The 7,816-nt window shown below is 40.2% G+C and overlaps 1 pseudogene across 1 annotated transcript; it reads left to right on the top strand.

Annotated features, from left to right (window-relative positions):
- The first annotated feature begins 643 nt into the window (after positions 1-643).
- Positions 644-1,897, top strand: LOC308636414 (dual specificity protein phosphatase 1-like; annotated as a pseudogene). The gene has a single exon. The product of its transcript is annotated as a dual specificity protein phosphatase 1-like (transcript).
- The last annotated feature ends 5,919 nt before the right edge of the window (positions 1,898-7,816 follow it).

Raw genomic sequence — 7,816 nt, 5'->3', positions numbered from 1 at the left:
CTAGTTTTCACAAACGTATCCAGTATATACTTTGAAGAAATGAGCAAACAAGGCCTCTGGCCTTGAGCTGGGCTTCACAGAGATGTCTACATTCTTAAGATAAGTTACAAATGGGCTCCATGGTAACAGCTGGCAGGGGGAGGAAAAAAAGGGGAGAAGAAGCTCTCCCCTTCTCAGGTGTTGTCCTTGAAGAGTTAACTTGCCCAGAACAGTGAAAGAAAAAGCTGCTTTTATGTGAACTTCTGCAGACTGTGAACTTCTGAGCCCCTCTCCTTACATGCTAGATATAAAACTCTAAAACTCCCTGAACTCGGGGTTCAGGGGTTGATTGGTTACAGCAAAGGCTGTACCCTCTGAACCTGGCTGCAGCCAAATAAAACTGTTTCCTGCTATCTTTGGTGCCTTGCCTCTTTGTCCCTACAACAATATGGCTAAGTGGAACCTCTGGCACTAAACCAACTGAGTATGAATCCTGGCTCTGCCACCTGCTATTTATGAAACCTTATATAATCGTTGTACTCTGTCTTATCTGTGAATCTATGGGAAATGTGAGCGACGAGGGCGGCGCAGGTCGGTCGGGGTGGCAGTGTGCAAGAGAGGCCCGGAGTCCCGCTAGCACCCCTTGCTAGGTCCGAGAGCAGAGACCCAGAGTCGTGCTTTTCCTCGAAAGCCGCCGCCCTGCCCTTGACTTCCGAGGACAAAGAGCAGCGAGGACCAGGCACGCTGAGGGCGCTGGGGCCGGCCATGGTCATGGAGGTGGGCACGCTGGATGCCGGAGACCTGTGGGCGCTGCTGCGGGAGCGCGCGGCGCAGTGCCTGCTGCTGGACTGCTGCTCCTTCCTCGCGTTCAATGCGGGCCACATCGCCGGCTCTGTCAACGTCTGCTTTAGCACCATCGTACAGCCGTGCCAAGGGCACCTTGGGCCTGGAGCACATCGTGCCCAACACCGAGCTTCACGGCCGCCTGCTGGCCGGCGCCTACCACGCCGTGGTTCTGCTGGACGAACGCAGCGTCGCCCTGGACGGCGCCACGCGCGACAGCACCCTGGCCCTGGCCCTGGCCGCTGGAGCGCTCTGTCGCGAGGCGTGGGCCGTGCAAGTTTTCTTCTTCAAAGGAGGGTATGAAGGTTTTCCAGCTTCCTGTCGGAGCTCTGTAGCAAACAGTCGACCCCCATGGGGCTCAGCCTTCCCCTGAGTACTAGTGTCCCTGACAGCGCAGAATCTGGATGCAGTTCCTGCAGCACCCCACTTTACGACCCAGGTGGCCCAGTGGAGATCCTGCCTTTCTTGTACCTGGGCAGTGCCTACCATGCTTCCCGCAAGGACATGCCTTGGGCATCACTGCCCTGATCAATGTTTCGGCCAATTGCCCCAACCACTTTGAGGGCCACTACCAGTACAACAGCATTCCTGTGGAGGACAATCACAAGGCGGAATCAGATCCTGGTTCAATGAGGCCATTGACTTCATAGATTCCATCAAGAATGCAGGGGGAAGGGTGTTCCTCCACTGCCAGGCCAGCATTTCCGGGTCAGCCACCATCAGCCTTGCTTACCTCATGAGGACTAACCGGGTGAAGCTGGATGAGGCCTTTGAGTTAGCCAAGCAGAGGCGAAGCATCATTTCCTCCAATTTCAGCTTCATGAGCCAGCTGGCCCTGCACTGCTCGGCAGAGGCCAGGATCCCTGCCATGGCTGTGCTGGACCGAGGCACCTCCACCACCACCATCTTCAACTTCCCTGTCTCCATCCCCGTCCACTCCACGAACAGTGCCCTCAGCTACCTTCAGAGCCCCATCACCACCTCCCTCAGCTGCTGAAAGGCCCTGGAGGTGAGGAGCTTCCATCCCAGCAGGACTGCAGACTCTTCCTCCAGAAGAGAGGCAGTAACTCCAGAGATGGGCTTGTGGGTGCTGGTCCTTATTTATTTAATTTCACCCAAGTTCTCCTGGGTTCTGAGCAGTTGCCATGGTGAATTCAGCACTTTGCGGACCAATATACAATGGGTACATCAAGTCCCTCTGACAAAACGGGGCAGAAGATAAAGGACCCATGTGTGAGCTGCTTTCTTTTTGCTTGCCTCTGGTTTTTCTAGAAATTTGATGCTTGACATACCTACCAGTATTACCATTCCCGATGACATATATGTAAGAGAATATACCTTATTTATTTTCCCGTAGGCGGTCTGCCTTCACAGATGTCAGTGTCTAGTCCTAGAAGAACCAAATACCTCAATTTTTGTGTTCAGTACTGTACTATCTTGTAAATAGATCTGAGCAGGTCTGTTCTCACTGGTGGAAAACACATGTTTTGGTTTATTTAGTTGCCAACACTTGTGTGTTTGCTTGTTATTTATGACCTGAAATAATATATTCCTTCTTCTAAGAAGACATTTTGTTACAGAAGGATGACTTTTTTTATACAACAGAATAAATTATGTGATTTCTATGAAAAAAAAAATAGTATCTAGCTGATAGACTTTGAGGAGATTGAATGAGTAAAGGTCGTGACAATTAACTGTTTCTTCAAAAATACCAATGAGTATTAGCTATAATTCTCCATCTACTTTAGTACACTTTGTGTCTGTCCATAGTGGGCTGTGAAGGCAGAGACTGTCTTAACCATCTTTGTATCCCTGGAGTCTGAGCCACCTATGCATGGGAATTACTCGTTCAGATGTCTGTTGAATGAATGAATGAGATGCTTTTCCCACTCCAAACCTCAGTTTGTGTTAAACCACAAATGCAAAGAAAAGATGCAAAGAAAAGACCATTGACTCCAATTTTAAATCAAATTAAAGCAAGCTTGAAATTCCTGCCAGGACTGTCTCTCCTGAAATCCTTGGGTTAGAGAACAGTACCCCAGCTCTCTAGGAGCACAGTTTTATAGCACAAAAAGTTGCAAAGGGGTGGGGGTGTATTGAGAACTCACAGATAACAGGATTTTGACAAACATAATACAAAGGCAGGTAGTAGGTTAATGATCTAAATGGTTCAACATTTCAAGTTAGGGAGTAAATTTAGATCCCAAAACCAGAATTTATGAGGTGCTGCTAAGGTTTCAGTGAGGGTCAGGTAAAACCAGGCACGGATGAGTTCAAGGCACAGGCAGGCATTGTAGGCAAGTTTAGAAATCACAGTAATCTATAGTAAAACGAATTAACTTTTCATGACTTTGTGATGAGATGGCTCCCAATCTTAAGATAGAATTAGGCAGGGTTCATCATTCCCCCCTTATCTTATGTGTCCCTTTCAAAACTTTGATAGGGTAGAGGAAGAGCTCTGAAGGAATTTTAATCCCTCAGATAACAGTCCCCAACTTCCTGGACTCACCCCAAACTGGCCTCCCTGATCTGACCTGACTCGATTTACCTATCTATATTGACGGTCTATCTATTTCTGGCTTCATTGTTGTAAGAAAAAGGGGCAATGATTATTCTGGCTTCTTCAGAGCTGAGGGGGGCGATGTGGGGGTGGGGCAAACAGCTTTGGAGTTCGGGTCAGATTGAAGTCTGGGTGAGGAAGAACAGGTTGTAAAGTCTTATGCAGATGAGTGCTTCTATGAAAGATAAACAAAAAACATGAGCACTGAACAAATATTTCCACCTCTGGAACATGTCAATGAATATCATGAAGACAACAGAAGTTAATAATTTCTCACCAGGAGGTGTGAGGACTGAGAAGCTGTCCTCATAATAAGGCCAGAGTGGACATGGTCTTTATATAGGAATGTAAATCTTTAACATCTTTAAAGTTATCAGGAATGTAAACACAACATTTAACTTTTAATGTTGCACATGTCCATCCCCGTGAGATGTAGTTAAGCTACTCAATGTCATCTGATCTTGTAAAATTTTTGCTTGTATGACCTCTGTGTCTAGTAGAGAACCCCTTATTTCTCTTACTTAGGGCTGGATAATCATACTAGCAAACACCAAGCCTACCTGTGTAGGTTAGGAATATCTGTAGGCCTTAAATTAACTAAAAACTTCTGACTCTGGCAGTTCCTCTTGATAGTTTCTTTTGATAGTTATCAGGCATTCATAAGAATCTTTCTTTGAAGCCTCCAGTCTTACTTATTTTGGAGAATAACATAAGTTTATATCTTAAGTTATATTTAACTATTATTATTTATCTTTAAATGCCAGGAGTGGCTATGTTTTGGTTTAAACTGTTTTTTTTTTCCCCTTAGGTGTTTAAGATGAAGCAAGTCAAACTGACTTTTGTTTCTATCTATTATTAAGAGTCAGCTAAGTTTCCATGAGAGTCACTCTGGGGGGAACTTGAGAGCAGTTTCTTAGTTCTGCTAATGCCATTTGCACTAGTATGAGTCCAGGTCTTGCTGACCATGTGGCTGCGCTTGGAAGCCCCAGGGATGTCTCCCTTCTCCAATAACCCTCCTCTTCATGGTAAGTGCCTCCATTGGCTTTCTGTTCTCCAGTGGTCTCATGAATCTCCCTGATTGGGAGGTTATGTGGCCCAGAGTTGCAAAGCTCTTTAGAGAAGTTCCCTGTTCCCTGGGTTTTAGACTGACTCAGAAGGCAAGAGCCAAATATTGGTTCTTGGTCCCTTTTAATTTAACTTTAATTTTGTCTTGATCTTAAATATCTAGCAAGTCAATCTCACCAGTCTTGAATTAAAAATACTGGGCTTTAATTTTAATGTCTATAACCTTACAGTCATTTATCCCTTTTTATTAATTGGAGTCTGTACTATCCTATCTGTCCTTTAAGTGATGGCTTATTATCTTAAAGTAACCCAGGTTGTGTGTTCTTGAATCAATACCTCTGTAAAACATTAACAGGCAACATTTAGACCATTTATAAGGAAAATACAAAATAAAATTAACAAGAGTAAAAACATATTTATTTTGTGTACTAACTACCTTGAACTTTGACTGAGTTATATTAAACCCTGCTGCGCCCCTCCCCTGACTCAGGCAATGGCAAGGCCCTACTGAGGTGTATGGCACAAGGCGTCCATCCTCTGGAGGAGCGCAGTATGTTTCTGAGAATGGGCTGGTTTGTTTTTGTATTCCCTTAATAAGTATAGTTGCGATTTCTCATATGACCATTAAGTATGAAGGAAAAAACATGACTTTCTCAATTAATGCAACTACTTCTAAGAATAGATCTGTTTGCTCTAAATGCAATGATTCAGCTGTGGAGTGTAAATTGTTAATGTCTAATAAAAAACTCCCTGTATTCCTGTCAAGGAAGTTTTTGAGAAATTAAATTCAAATCTAGAGAAGAAGAATTAATGTTAAGAAGACAGATTAATGCTTAGTACTGGGCAACTTGTTCTTGTTCCTGTGCACAATGGTTTGTGCTCTTACTCTTGTTTGATTAAAATTAATAACAAGTTAACCACTTGCCATAACCATGGCACCGGTTCCAGTCAGTAAGTCAAGAAAGAATAGTCAAGGTATAGGCCAATAGTTGGGACATTTCTAACTATTATTAAAAGTTAACTAAACAGAAACAGCTCAAAGCAAAACGCAAACTGAAAGGACAAATGCTTGCTTATGCAAGCCAAGATACATTATTCTATTCTAATTGTAGCTATGTAATATTTTGTTTCTTTGAATAATGATTCCTGTTTTGTAACCACAAAGTACTGTGAGCCTGCCAAAATGAAAAGTATACATGATCAACTTCACAAGTAAATATTGGGATCAGCACCTTCACTTTGGTATCTGTGTTGTTTCTCTACCCCCCTTTCGCCGACTCCTCACCATCTCCTGAGACCCCCTTTTGGAGCTGGACTCTGACAAAACCCCTGTTTGAGATCCTAATAATCTTAACAACAAAAATTAATCTTTTGAATACAACTTTAAATGAACTGAAGTCTGGCCTGCTGTGGAGTCATTCTGACATGTAGTAAGATGGGAGGCAGAGACTTATCTCAGGTAAGGCAGGGCTCTTTATAAATCTTAAGTAAGGTGTTCTAGTTCTGAAGCTGATTTTTGTTTCTTAAATATCATTTATAAAGTTTACATATATATTTTTCAAGGTAATATGAATATTAGCTAACACAATATGATATTACATTTAAAACATGAATTACAGAAAGGCTGGCAGCTTTTAAACTTTTATGGAAAAGTTGCAAAATGTTTGGGTTTTATAATATTAAGCTTTACATAGATTAGGCTCTCATTAAATTAAAAATACATTTAAATTTTACCCCAGTGTAAAAAGTAACATAAAAACTTTATATCTTATTGATAACAGGTCCAGTTATAGAACATTAAATGGTATAAATAAATCTCCAAAAAAGTTTATTATACTTATAAGCCCAAAATTACTATACAACTTTAGTTTGGAGAACACCAGCTTGATATAATGTTATTTTAAAGCTTCTACCTTAAAGATTTATATACCTGGAAGATATGAACATATTTAGCACACAAATAATAGTAATAGCACCATAATTACATTGATATTTTTATATTAAGTTTAGCTCTTGAGGAAATAACATTATAATATTTTAAAGTAACAGTAGTTGTTTAATCATAATTGTATAATCCTTAATTCATTTAAGATTACTTGCTCAAAAAAATAAGACTTAATAAACACAATGTTATGGGTAATTCAATGTTTTAAGAAATCCTTGTCTTTTTAACATATAGATTAAACTTTGGTTTATATCAGTATATTAACATTTGACCTTAAGGAAAAACTTTAAATAGCCTTGACTGATTGTTTACATATATATATAAAACCAACTCATATAGAACTTTTAATCTCTCTTTTCTATCTGTCATCCCTCATTTTGCTCACAATATGAAACAATCCTTGTAAATTTTTGAATTTAGACAAATTATTTCATTTTAATAGAAAGAAATACTTCATGTTGTTTACATTACTCTTAATTGGAACAGTTGAAACTTTTTTTTAAAGAGAGAGTGAGAGAGGAGAGAGAGAGAGAGAGAATTTTTAATATTTATTTTTTAGTTCTCGGCGGACACAACATCTTTGTTGGTATGTGGTGCTGAGGATCCAACCCGGGCCGCACGCATGTCAGGCGAGCGTGCTACCGCTTGAGCCACATCCCCAGCCCCAGTTGAAAATTTTGGACCTTTGCATATAGAAATCTTCAATAAACCTTTGTATACAGAATTACATCTGCTTACCATTTCATGAAAACACAATGTTTAAGTATATAGAATTACTCCTTTTGGGGCTTTAAATTTTTAGTAAAACCTTTTTTAGTGATGACAAAGCAACTTTAATCTCCTCCTCTTTTTTTTTCATTTACAAATTTATAAAAACATCAGTAATGTTACCCAATGGATTTAAGGAATTAAGAGTACTTGATGGTATATTTAACAGTTAGCATTTTAACCTTGTAAATTAATCAGATGTCTAACAAACAAAATTATTGATAAATATGAGCAATCCCATGTCAAATCTACTTAACTTATTTACCAAAATACCAGACAAGTATATTGAACAGCATCAGCCATTTCTTCCTTATTGAAGAAAATTTCTAGAACCAAGGGATATTAGACATTTTAGAGACATCAACATTTTATTAATTTTTTGACCACCTAGAGAAACTTGTGAGTTAAGTTTGATTTTAAAGACATATTTATTTTCATCTGTTTATCCAATTTAAGTTGAACTATTTTAAATCATGTGAATTAAAGGTATTTGAACCCATTTTTAATTTTATGAGTGTTCCTTATATATCGGCCAATTTTCATATCATGTACATGATATATGGACATAAGCACATACAACATATAACACAAGTGTGCACACATAACACAATAAATAGTAAAGGCCTTATAGCTTTTCGCAGGTGAAATCTCTATTG

This window comes from Spermophilus citellus, assembly GCF_964194105.1.
Source record: "Spermophilus citellus genome assembly, chromosome: 17".
In the NCBI taxonomy this organism is placed as follows: Eukaryota; Metazoa; Chordata; class Mammalia; order Rodentia; family Sciuridae; genus Spermophilus; species Spermophilus citellus.
The sequence above is the reverse complement of the archived record's forward strand: the minus strand, read 5'-3'. Positions and strand labels throughout refer to the sequence as shown.